This window comes from Zingiber officinale, chromosome 3A (assembly GCF_018446385.1).
Source record: "Zingiber officinale cultivar Zhangliang chromosome 3A, Zo_v1.1, whole genome shotgun sequence".
NCBI classification, from domain to species: Eukaryota; Viridiplantae; Streptophyta; class Magnoliopsida; order Zingiberales; family Zingiberaceae; genus Zingiber; species Zingiber officinale.
Genome location: NC_055990.1, coordinates 5,033,222 through 5,047,892, shown reverse-complemented (window position 1 = coordinate 5,047,892; position 14,671 = coordinate 5,033,222).

Here is a 14,671-nt window from a genome sequence, read left to right as displayed (position 1 = left end):
TGATTTCCTATAAGATCGATAACTCCTAAAATATCTATAAAAAAATTATTAATTTGTAGATTTTTTGATGAATAGCATAATGCTCACAATATCTTACAATTATTATATTTAATTTTAGATGAATATGGATTAGCTCATAAAATATTTTGAATATCATTTGATAATACTAATTCTAATACTGTTAGTATTGAAAAACTTAAATTTATGTCTATGGTTTATTTTTTCATATTCATTATCTTGTCATATTTTAAATTTATGTATTCAAGATAGATCAATAATTTTAGTAAATCAAATTGAACCAATTAGAGATATTATTTTCTATTTATACTCACATTCATCTATAATAAAAAAATAGGATAAATTTTATAAAAAAATGAAATAAGACCTAAATGTTAGGATCCTTCGTACGGCTAGAGAGGGGGGGTGTGAATAGCCGACCCCAATTGCTCGCGTTTCTTTCTACAAACTAGGATTAGCGCAGTGGAAACTAAATGCAGAAAGAAAACAGGAGAAGAAATCAAACCATATAACGAGGTTCGGAGATGAACTCCTACTCCTCGGCGTGTCCGTAAGGTGGACGAAGCCTACCAATCCGTCGGTGGATGAGTCCCCGGAAACCCGGCTAATAGATACTCCTTGTGGGTGGAGAAACCTCACCACAATCTTTGCAACAGCAATAGGAGTACAAATAGGAACAAGAAAGCAAGAACAGAAATGTAAACAACACTTGCTTGCCTTCTTGAAGTCAGCAGGAACCCTGGTGAAGCAGCAGCTTCTCGGATCCAAGCCTAGCTAGAAAACCAGCAACAGGAAGAAGCTCACGCGAAGCTTTAGCACCCAACGAGCTCAACAAAGCTCAGCAGGAAGAAGAGTAGTTCTAGTAGAGAAGAAGAAGTAACAGCAACGAAGCCCTGGACCCCTTTATACCTGCGAAGAAGACAGCGAAGAAACTAGCCGTTGCAGCTTGCCACTACTAACGACCTCGTCCGCTCCGGAACGATCGAATTCCACAAACGGACCGATCAGAGCTCCATGGATCGGTCCCCGACCGATCCGGCCTTCTCCAGCTCTCTCACAGAGATCGCTGCGTCTCCGATCGGTCGTGGAGACCGATCGAGCACCTGATCGGGTCCCCGGACCGATCGAGCTCTTTCTTCACTGATTGTCGCTGATAGGTGCGTGGACGATCGGGAACTCCAGATGCTATCGAGTGGAATCGATCGGTCACCGGACCGATCGAAAAATCAAGCTTTGGATCGGTCTGCAGACCGATCCAACTCCTAGGTTTAGAGTGCCCTCTCTAACCTAGTTCGGAGAACGAGCTACCGAGCCCTCTCCGACTCCATATGTCAAGCTTCACTCACTTGGACTTCTCAACACCAGATGTCCGATCACCCTTGATCTATCTGGATTTTTCCTTGCCCGGCTTCACTCACCAGGACTTTCCACACTGCCTAACATCTCAGTTAGGACTTTCCCACTGCCTGGCTTCACTCACCAGGACTTTCCAACTGCCTAACATCCCAGTTAGGACTTTCCCACCGCCTGGCTTCACTCACCAGGACTTTCCAACTGTCTAACATCCCAGTTAGGACTTTCCCACTGCCTGGCTTCACTCACCAGGACTTTCCACGTGCCAAGTCTCCATCCTTGGACTTTCCCACTGCCAAGCTCCATACTGGACTTTCCAGCGCCAATCTCCATTTGGACTTTCCTTTGCCAAGTCTCCACTTTCCAACTGCCTAACATCCCAGTTAGGACTTTCCACTGCCTGGCTTCACTCACCAGGACTTTCCAACTGCCTAACATCCCAGTTAGGACTTTCCCTCGTGCCAAGCTCCCTGCTTGGACTTCTCCGTGCCAAGTCTCCATACTTGGACTTTTCCAGTGCCAAGTCTCCATACTTGGACTTTTCCCGTTGCCAAGTCTCCATACTTGGACTTTTTCCCGAATCAGGTCAACCAAGTCAACCTTGACTTACGGTTGCACCAATAATCTCTCAAACATCTATTCTTGTCCCATATCAAGAATAGAACTCTCTCACGAGTGTCAAACATCAACATGCAACTCAACTAGGTCAACCTTGACCTAAGGTTGCACCGACAATCTTCCCAAGTCAAACATCAAAAAACAACTCGAGTCAAGTCACCTCGAGTCGGGTCAACCAGATCAACCTTGACCTAAGGTTGCACCAACACTAAATAATTTTCACATAATGTATTGAATTCAACATATCAATTGTTAGAAGATTCATTTTAATAAAGAGAATTATTATGTTTATATTTTGTAAAAAATATTAATAATATTAATATATATTTATTTTGTTAACAATGGAATATTTATAGTAGTATTTGTAAACTTTTAAAAGTATTTAATAATATAATTTAACAACTTTCTAATTGTTATTATTCTATTTCTCATTTAGTTTTAGGAAATTTTTATAATATAATTTAGTTTTAAATAAAAATAGTGCCAAAATTTTTTTATCTCTTTGTGTATTAGTAATGAGAATGAAATGCAAAATATTTTTTTTATATTCTTGAAATGTATTTAGTTGCATTTACTTTACTCTCTGGATATAAAATTAGAAGTTATATTTATATTATGATACTTTAATTCCATTTAAAAAAATTTCTCTTCTCCTAATCCTAATAATATTGTATATAATATTAAAAATTATTTATATGATATTTATAAACAATATATTATAAAATATGGAACCTAATATTTTTGAAATATAAAATACTAGTAGTAGTAATTTAAAACTTACAAAAGTATAAATATTATTAAAAGAACGGACGAAACAAACTTGAGAATTATTTTACGACTTCTTTTGATTATAATAAAACAAATAGTAGATTTTTATGTCCTAAAGTGATGTCACAGAAGACTCAAATCTTTTCTGTCCTCTCCATAATCGCTAAAAAAATTTAGCTTATTTAGTGTCAGCAGTTGTTGTTGAACAGGCATTCAGTACTAGTAATATATTAGATGAATGACAATCAATTTTGCCACCTGACTTGTTAAAAGCTCAAACATTACTCAACGATTGGACTAGAGCCGAAGAAGAATTCAAATAATGCAACTTTTAAATGACGAAGTCCAAGAATTTTATACCAAATGAACAAATATTATAGAAAATGGACGTGAGTAACAATGTCACTTCATAAGATAAAATGATCAAAATGTAAAAAACTATGTAGGATTCGATTCTTCTATACCCTAAGAGAATGTGTAGAAAACTTACATAAGTATAAATTTTTTTTTATGAATTTATAATTTATAATTTTTTTAATATGATAATTTTGAACTATGGTAAATCGTACACAAACTTGAACTATGGTGACCGTGTATAAACCGCATGAACTGTAATCATCTTAAACGATTAAAGTTAAAGATTGATCTTCCATGAACTATCAAACTATCGGATCCGAATCAAATTGGATCTATGTTCCAGTCCAAGATAGCATACGTTTTATAAAGCTTAATAATTTATCTTTCACTTAAACTTTTTTTTAAAGGACGTGAAGATGATGAACTGATGCAATAGTACGAGGCCTAAGCACAATGAATAAAACTATTGTTATTAATATATCGGTAAATTAGAGAAAAATCCCCAATTACAATGTTAACTTGCATGCAATCCCCATGTCCAAAAAACTTTGTTTACACTCCCTACATGCAAAGTATTACTTGTTTTAACTCCCTCATGCAAATATTGTTACCTAAATTGCCCTTCAGATATTTTAGGTACAAAAAGTCCAAAATTGAATACAAAAAGTCTAAAAACGAGTATAATTCTTTTTAAAGTCAGCACTTTATATTAAAATCGAGTATATTTTCTATCAAAATTGTCCCTCTTATTTTTTAGGTATAAAAAGTCTAAAAAAAAGTATAATTCATATTAAATTCAACACTTTATACTAGAATCCATCACTCTATACTAGGATCGAGTATATTTTCTATCAAAATTAACTCTCATATTTTTCGGTACAAATAGTCTAAAAATGAGTATAATTCATATTAAATTCAGCATATTAAACTAAAATCGAGTATATTTTGAGGTGAAAAAGAATCGTACTCAATTTGATAGAAAATATACTAGATTATAAGTTAATATATTCAATTTAAGAGAATTTATACTGATTTTTAGACTTTTTGTACCTAAAAATATCATAGACAATAAGATAAATATATTTGACTCGGGAGTGAAAACAAAGATTTTCATGGATGGGGAATGCATGCAAAGATTTGTTTGCCAATAGGGATTGCATGTAAAATTAAAACGTGTGGCATCCTTGTTTTTCCAAACTGCACATGAGACAATATATATCAATTATTTAATGATCGTTGACGTAGGACTCAAATTGTGGCATAGGACTAAATTAATTTGCCAAAGCCTTGGACAATGGTGTAATAATCGGACGTCTTTTAAATTTGATAATAAGGATAATTTTTTTTAATGGACAGTTAATCTTATAATGTTAGATTGATGAATTATATGTTATGAATATTTTCTGATTTACATTAATGATACTTTGTATTCTCACTCTTGAGATTGAAGGCCCTCGACCTAAAGAGTCTCGACTGAAGAATCCTCCTATTAAAGGCTCCTGATATACTTGGCGGAGAGACGATTTGGAGGAATGAATGTGAAGGAAAATATCAACCTCCTTATATAGGAACTTAGACTCTTACGGTATTCAATGATCAAATTAAAATCATTTACTGCCTATTAATCTGTCCAGCTTAAGTTCGGCATTTGACATGTACAAGTTGTGCTCACACACGAGTCAACTTATTTCAATATAATCTGAGTATTAAATTTACATCTCCTACGCACTAGAGTCTCTTTTCATACATTTATTCATATCAGCAATGCATGTATAACAATACAAATCAACCATAGTATCTTGAAATTTTCAATATCAAACTAAATTCATACACAAAGGAATCTCCTTTCTTTTTTTTTTCATTTACATATATCTAACACTATTATCATTGAGTCTTCCCTCACGAACACCTTCCTCTCATTTTTGTTGATTTCACTTTGTAGAGCTTGCTCGTTTGCACGATTTCTCCATAGTTTAAGGTCAACCCCCTTCCTTCTAAAAATCTTGTAATTAGATTGTTGGCGGTTCTGAGGCATAGTTTTGATTTGGCGTATCGAGAGGTCGAATGTGAAACCACAAATGTAACTTCGTTAATGAGAGAGAAGACACCTCACTCAATATAGTTTCACGCAAAGACTTCACAGAACATACAGATAAAGGAAGTCCATATATTGCAAAATAGTATAACTTAATAAATATGCACACTTAATCATAATAATAAATTCCATACTTTGACAATACCAAATAAAGGTAGTTCTAACATTTGTTGTAGATCATTGGACAAATCTAAGCTTGGATAAACAAGTTTAATGAAAAATATGAAGTTAAGCATCAAATGGGAGGTCACGTAATCGATTAAAAGTGCAGCCAACTGATCGCTCTGGTGACAGTTGAAGCAATCACAAAAGCAGTCAATTGGCTAAGTAGGCAGTCGATTGGCCTATGGAATAATAGGCAGTTGGCAAACATGAAGACTATAAGGAAGCAAGGGGGAGTTTTGGGAAGTGCATGAAAAAGAACATACACAAACGAAAGCAAATGAAAGTAACTCTAAAGAAGAGTTGTATTGTTTCGTTAGGACCCTTGCGATAGATGATCAGATAGCTAAAGTGGGGGTGAATAGTAGCTCTTCTTGCAATGTTAACTGACACTCTTGCTAATGGCTTAGCAAGGTTAAATACAATTGGTTAGTGCAATGGAAACAAAAACAATCAACGCATACCAATGCTAACATGCGAAGTGCGTGGTTTGGACCCCTTGATTTTAATTCTGCACCCTATGACTTCTTAACAAGTTACTCTCAAAAACTCCGCTAGTTTTTCTTTTTCTTTGACTTCTTTTGAAGGTGGAGAAACATTTTATATACTCTTTTAAGATTACAATGAAGCTTAAAAAGTGAAGGAAAGAGTAGTACAAAAGAGCTCTAAAGATCACAAAGTTATTTTGTTAATGTTATCTCCCAATCACTCCCCTTGGTCCACTTCTATAAGCTACAATCATCTTCACATTATCATTTGTTGCCGCCAATTAGTCAACTAAATCTACCATCAATAGATTATTTTATGATCACAATAGTTCCCAGTCTACTAATGGTTATATCAATCAACTAGCTTCTACCATCAGTTGACTAATTTATTAAAGCTCTTAGGTGATCAATCATTGTCATTCTACCTTGTTAGACCAATGACTATCTTCATCTTTGCAGTTGTGTCATTAGTTATCTCCAGGGACAGAGTAAGGATATTAGTTCAGTGTAAATAAATTGCGGCTACTGTCGCTATACATGTTACAGGCATGCCTAATTAGACTTACTGTTCTATTGTTTTGTCACTAATTAAACAGTTCAATTTATATATATATATATATATATATATATATATAACTAACCCTATTAATTGATCCCAAATTACAAAATGGGGACAAGCTTTGTCATAGCGATCGTTTAGGTCTTCTCAGGCGACACATTTTAGGATCCCCTGGTCAAGCCTTAGTCTTGTGATCCCCTTGGTCAAGCCTTTGTGGAGCACAACAAACAACTTCATCTCGATTTTCCAAGAATGATAATTTTGTAATATTCTATTCGCTATTCTACAATTTCTTGAGTCTTCTCATTGTGATTCTTTATCAGATTTGTTCTAGCTCTTACAAATCTGTCTTTGCTTCACCATAATTCCTATGATGCGGTATTCTAGTGGATTCTTTGTTCATGTTTGACATATTTGTTCCAAGTTTATTCTTTAGGCGAGTTTCCTCTTCATGGCAGACTGCTTTGGTTTCATCTTCTTCATTATAACCATCGGCTTTCCGTCTGTTTCTTCTATTTTGCACAAATTTATTTATCATGTTGGACTCCCCAAACTTCTTGTGATTGATTCTTTCAATTGCCGCATCAGATTCTACATTGTGAATACTTCGATTTTTTGTCTGAGCCTAGTTAACTCAATCATGTTGTCTCACTTGCAAACAAAAATATTCTATTCATTAGTTGATTAATCTGAGTGGACTACTTAGTCAACTAAATCATCATTAATCAATTGAAATTCATCATCAATATAATCAATTGTTTAATTGACTCAACAACGAATAGAAATATTATGTTCAATGGCTAACCCACATGAGTCGACTATTTAGTCAACTCGACTAAAGTCAACTAAAGACAACTCTCAATCGACTAGATCATCAACTATGGCCATCCTAAAGGTCAATTCTTCCCTTAAGTTGAAGACTACCCTCTTCTAGTTGCAAGTCTCAACTCTCAACACACTAAAGAGCTTTGCTTTAAATCCTCTTCACCATGAGGCCAGCTTCTATCAAGCTATTTGTCCCTTGGATTCACCAAGTCCTTAGCTAGTTGCATGTGCCATCCTTCACACTTTCACTTATGTGGTTTGTCTCCGTTGACTCAATTGCTTTCCAATGATCCACATCTTATAATTCTTGAATGTCTTGTACCATCCTTCTCATCTCTAAGGCATTGAGTCACCATCAACCTTGTCATGCCAAATCATCTCCATTTATATATCAACCAAATCTTGCATGGATCAAATACACAGAAAAACCTAACATAAACTCTTTTCTTAAATATCACTCATTAATGTTGGTGTAATATGTGGGATCGTGTGTGTCACGCCCCTAGAGCAGTCCCTGCCAGACAAAAATCCGGCAACATCTCCCCTGTACCGGTGACAATATAAAGCATATATACAGACAAAATATACATCAGCCACATACGACTGAAATATATATACAACCACGTAGTTATAATCACAATCCACTCGGCTGGAATGAAACAACCACAACCACGAAGTTATATATAAAGCAACCCACACGGCTGTGCTAGAAACACAGTGGAAAAACAAATGAAAGCCCACACAAACCAAATAAATACAATGTATGCCGACACGACTTAAACACAAATACAACATCAAAATCATAAGATAGCCACATGGCTACACACAAATACAATGCCAAAAATAATAAAAGGATATACAAAAAGAAAACAAACACTAGGAGAAACCGTCTTCGGATGTGACGTAGGACCCGGCAGACAGGATACTCCGAGCGACACCAACCATCTACAAGCTACCCGAAAATATAAATGTATACATGCGGTGGTGAGTATAGGTAACTCAGCGGGTAATAGACAAGATAGTGCATGATCCATAAACAAACATGGAGATCACAAGTATACAGTCTCAGTAGGGAATAAAGAACATGATCATACTATCATAATCAATGCACCTAAACATATCTGACATAATAACCTGACATATAAACTGTACAAATCATAACTAACATAATGACAGATACATACCCAATCTGGAATCGACACATGGTACAATGATCAATAAACTCACTGGATCTGCAATAGATATATCCGTGACACTTGTGCAATATAAATACGACTGCATATACATGTAAAATAAATGACATGTATGCAGCATGACAACCATATGCAACAATCACATCTCAAACAAGTGCAACATATCACAATCACATGCAACTAGTATCTACTAGGCATGTATGCAAATGCAGATGTACCGCGCATCAAATGCAAGAATAATAACTGCGTACGCATGCTCCATGGTCACCCTGACACCTCTCCAGACACCATGACCCCAGTATGGCCGAGAGGCTTGGGTCCGTGACAACCGTACAAGCCTCATACTCTAAACTGCTATAAAGCAGCTGAGGCAGACGGAATGCTAAGTAGTTATCTAACTACATAACATCAGGGTCCCTGACTGCTCACAACGCCGGATCTCACTAAACCTCGTGACCGGGTGGCACGACAGGACAAGCGGCAACTGCTCCAGCTACCACTACCCATGAGTGGCCGAGTGTGCGGCGCTAAACCAAACCGATGACTCTTTCAACCACAAGGGAGACAATGGTCATCAGATGCAATGAATGATGAACATGATATATATATATATAATCATGATACAGACACCGTCATCATCCATGCAACAAATCCCAACCACATAAATACCTCTAACATGAGTATAATCGTCATGATACCTCCACAAATCCCAACAAACATATGTACACACTACACATGTATAATCAACCAAAAATCTCTAATAATCCCACCAAACACATGTACACAAAAATATAAGTACAATCAACATGTATCCTCCAGTAAAAACACAACAGACATGTGTATATACCCCAAACATATAATCAACACAACTCCTCCAAAAGTACATGACAAATATGTATGTACACACCACATGTAAATGCATGGTCAATAAGATGACTCCTATAACACATACCCACTTATGTACAGTCCACATCATATACCCAATCAGCATGGTAATACCCACAACCCGACAATCCCTACAAGACATATTCTACACGTGTAATCACAACAGAGTAGATATCAAGAGTGGAGACTGTATATGAATTAAATAGAAAACCTCAAAGATCAAGCATAAGTCTCAAGCAGGAAATCAACAAACGAACACGATATAAGGTAAAGCAGCCTAATCCATCGAATAATAACCATGCATTAAATACAAGAAAATCTACATAGAGACCAAGGAAGAAATACCCACCTTAAAGTGTAGATCGTATCAGATAAACCAATCCACGTCGAGACGCTCGCCTCGAATCAAAGTCCTGCGATCACATAATATATTTAGCTAATTACATACGAAGTAAATAGCTAAATAAAATCCTCAATCTATCTAGGGTAAACCCTAATCGATCCATCATTAATTAATCCTAATTAATGATTATCTTAAATTAATCCCCTTAATCAATAATCCAATTCTATCCAACATTATTCAATAATTCCAATAATCCTCAATCAACACATCTTGAATCCAACTTACATAATTCATCATCAATCGATCAACCGCCCATTAATCGTCAACTAATCCAATCCAAAGTAGACGTAAAATCGACTTAAAAACTCACCTATATCCGTGTACTTGCTGTTAACTCACCGATAGAGCACCCACTGCTAGAAAACTGTGGCCAGAGCTAGAATATCCCATAGTCTTCCAATTTAGCACCCTATATCACAAATCATAATTATTCCACAACTAAAATCGAATCCAATTCATATAGGAAATTACCTCTATGACTTATCCAAATCTGATGGCACTGTTGTTAACCCCCAACCGGAGAAACTTGCTACATCGAAGCTACTGCCGGCTGATCCAATAACTCAATCATTAAATCTTCACATCCCCAAACAAAATATGAAATCAAAACCATACTAATCCATACTAAGAAAGACTTACCCCTGAACAATATCCGTGATCCCTCTCAGAGGAAATCAAGATGCTACGATGGCAGTGAACCGGGGCAGAGAAGGAACGCCGACGGCTGGAATTGACACCATCAAAGGGGTAACAGCGCCTGTGCTCGCAGCGACCAGATGATGGAGCGACAGTGAAGACGTAATGGCTATTCGACCAACGGCAAGGAGGAACAAAGGTGGATGAGTAGGGCACGGACCTCAGCATTAGATAATCTCCACTACGATCGGGAAAGAGGTGACGACGAGGTCAAGCTGCTTTAACCTCGATCAATCGGGAGAAACGGTGACCAACCAAAACCAAGAATCAGGAATCAGAGAAATCGCAAAGAAAGGACAAAAGGCTCAAGAAACCTACTGTCACTGGCTCACGCGCTCGATTTCCGGCGAGTTCCTGGTGTGCCCGGCTAGGGCTGGAAAGACGACCGCCCGATCAAAGCTCGAGTGGTTCGCGCCGAGAATCTGAGATAGCCGACATCGATCGGGCGAAAGAGGGGAAAGGAGTCGGCATGAGGGGGAAGAGGCTCCACACCTTGAGAGGGAGAGGAAGGAAGATTCCACGCCTAAGGAGGGAGAGTGGAGAGGAGGCGGTAGCGCGAGGAGATGGCCGTCGGCGTCGATGCCTAATCGCCGGAGATCGCGCAATGGAAACCGAGGGGAGGGGGTCGGGAGAGCTGCGTCGGGTTAAAGGAGAAGGATTATAAACCTAGATTAATAAAACTTAGGTTAGTTTAATTAAATACTAAGTTAATTTCTCGATCAACTCCCACTTATTTTGGGTATCCCAAACAGGTCTCCACAAGCCCCACGATTTATCCCCTCAAAATGAGTCATAGAGACTCCATTTAAATCCCAAAAAAATTCTGAAAATTCTCGAAAAATCCAATAAGATTTTTCATCCAATAACATTTATTATTTAATTTTTGCGATATCTTACATTCTCCCCCACTAATAAAAAATTTGGTCCCCAAATTTACTGGTTAACTCAGAGATCTTCATCCAATGATAATCTCCAAGCTACATACTCACATACCACTCAATCCAAATATGATGAACAAATCTCCAACCGTAAAGTATGACTCTGTGGGTTATGAGCTCACCCTACTTCCGCTACACCTACTCTGCAATCTACCCAACTATGGAAAAATCAACTACCTCTGAAATCCAAAATCCATCATGCTCAGATCCTCCAACATCTGTATAGGACAGTCAAACTATCCATCAATCTGAGGTAAAAATTTATACGAAAGTTAAGCTCTTAATCCAAAGTCTGTTGTAACCTCAGTCAAAACCATGATGTAAAATCACTGATCTCCATCTAATACAACCCTCAGAGATATACCATAAGGTCCGGTAATCTCTCTACAGTATATTATCCCCCTACTCAATCCAAAAGAATCCGTCCTACAAATCGATAGCTAGGGAGCATAGTCCTCAACAAATCAATAATTACCCGACACACCATATCCTCTCCATATGTTGGGTAATCTCACAACAAAGTCCGTCATAACATGCTCCCAACTCTATTCCCACATACGAGTCTACTGAAATAATTCTACTGGTCTCCGATGTTCAGCTTCCACTTGCTGACATGCTAGATATCAAGGTACAAAATCTGCGATGTCTTTTTCATGTCGTTCAACCAATAGAAACGCTCTAAGTCTCTATATATCAGGCGTCACCCGGATGTATCGCAAATCCAGATCAATGTGTTTCCTATAGTAACTCCTCCCGGATAAGAAGTGACTCGGAAACACACAAAATCTCCCACGAAAACAAAGAATCTCATTCTTATTACACGAGAATTCTAACTACTGTCATGAGACTACTCTGCTCATGCTACATCAGAACTACACCAAACCTCGGGTATGATACAACTGTGTAGAGTACAAATCCGTCTACACTAGAAAGTATCGCTAAGACAGGTGCAGCTATCTAAACTGATCTCGCAGACATCTATCCAGGAAAATTTCATACCCTTCCTAGATAGTCCAGTCAACTGTATAATGCCGGAGAACCCCTCAATCAAACTCTGGAAATATCTAGCCAAACTAAAGGAACAGCGAGTCTCCGGTATAGACTGCAACTACTCGCAACTAGTAACAGCTTCTATCTATGATCCACTGATATACCTCTACTAAGACAATGTGTCCTAGAAGTCCCACACAAGACAATCAAAACACGCACCACTGGACTTTGCATATAGATGTTCCTGTCAAAACATCTCTAAAACTATGTGAAGATAGTGTACGTGATCCACCTCGGATTAGGAATAGATCACAACATCGTCAATGAAAATTGATCCAACCACCCTAGGAATACCAAATGCATCAAGTCCATAAAAACATCTAGGCACGGTATGCCTAAATGGTAACACCAAGGACAACAGGCTCACTCAACCGTAAGGTCCCCAACAACAAGTCTGTAATATAATCACTAACTACAAATCCACAAATCCATAAATATCACAGACATACCACACTCTATGTCACTACCAACATCGAACACCAAATCATAGATCATCAAGTCAAATATCCACTAATAAATCATAAAAAGACCACCTATCACCACCCTGATCTCCCAATATCCATCAATATCCAATCATCCTCAACATCAATCAATCATACAGATAGTACCCTAAACAAAAATAGAGTAAAAGGAAAGCATCCAACCTTTAACCCTCACTACCAATAAACTAAACGTATCCAAAAAGGTCTGCCAAATCTCATTATCTCATCCTTTTCGATAATCAAATATCCACAGTAAAAGAATGTCAATCCAAAGTCAAAGGGTTACACAACCTGTTGACTAAAAGTCTACCCATTAAGAAGATATCTCCACCACCCTCTTAAGCATCCTATATATGTCCCTCGACAAATATCGATAAAAGCTCAAACCCTCTAATCTGAGATATAAACTACAAGACCTGGTAAAATGATCATGGGATCAAGATCTTGAGTTACTTGATAGAGACAATGTTAGCTGAGTCGTCTAACCATTGTCTTGTACCCCATCTTACTGTGATTGCTCCATCTGAGGTTCAGTAACCTCCAGTATCGAACAATGAACACATAGATAGAGGAACACTATAACTAAATAGCTGATCAAACTATCTGTCAATCGACGCTCTACCCTTCGAGGATCATCATCCGAAGTTATACCTAGTTATTGTCGGACCTCCTAGGTATTACTCAACTAACACCATTCCTCCGCACCATTGCGGACTATATATCACTAAGTATATCAAGGATATCTAATCCTATCCAATAGTTCCATGAGTCATCCTATTAGGTATAAACAGTTCATGGTCAAAGTCCCCATGGAATAGGATACGACAATCCTCTACAGGTTGACCCAGCCGACAATGGTATACGGCTAACTCAGTCCTTCCCATGACTGTACAAGTCATGTACTCAAGTATGTCTCCCAAAATATCTAACCAAGCACGAGTATCTCAAAGATAGGAATCTCTAAGAATAGAGTAAGTCAATCCCCTACTGGTCGGACCAATAAAATAAATCGGTCAACTACTGTCTGATCCAACAAAAGTAAATCCATCATCTACTGATGAAACTAACTAAGGTAAATCGATACACAACTACGTAAGTTAACAAGAGTAAATCGGTCCTCTATAAACGAAACCAGAAAGAATCTAAATTAACCCTCTACTGATCAAACCAAAAAGAGCATGAAACCAACTAAGGTAAGTCAAACCACAACTACGTCAGTCAACCAGATAAATCAATCCTAAACTGACTGAACTAACAGGAGTAAATCAATACTCTGCTAACTGAGTCAACATAAGTATACAAACACCACCAACTGCCTAGCTAATAATAATAGAGACTGGTATGTGACTCTAACTCGCAACCAGCTAATAGTAACAAACACCAAGACTACTAGTAGTACGATATGATGATTCCCCTGAGACTGTAATCCTTGATCTCCAGTAGATCAACCGTGATCAATGATTGACCCAACACATGCAATGCATGCTACAAACAAATAGACAGATACTAACAAGAGAGTACTAACACATGGCATAACTATCAGAACAACCATGCATGTACTAACAGAAATGTAAGATAATAATATGCAAACATACCTCCTACAGCTAGGAGATGTCCTGCTGCTGCCTGGTGTAACGACCCAATTTTCCCTATTCTGAGTTTCAAATGTCCATAAAGATATTTGAAAATGCTTTTAAAATATTCTAGAGATTTTTAGAAATTTTTAGAGTATTTTTGCGTAATTTTTGGAGGTCGTTTAGCATTTTTACAAAACCAAAGAA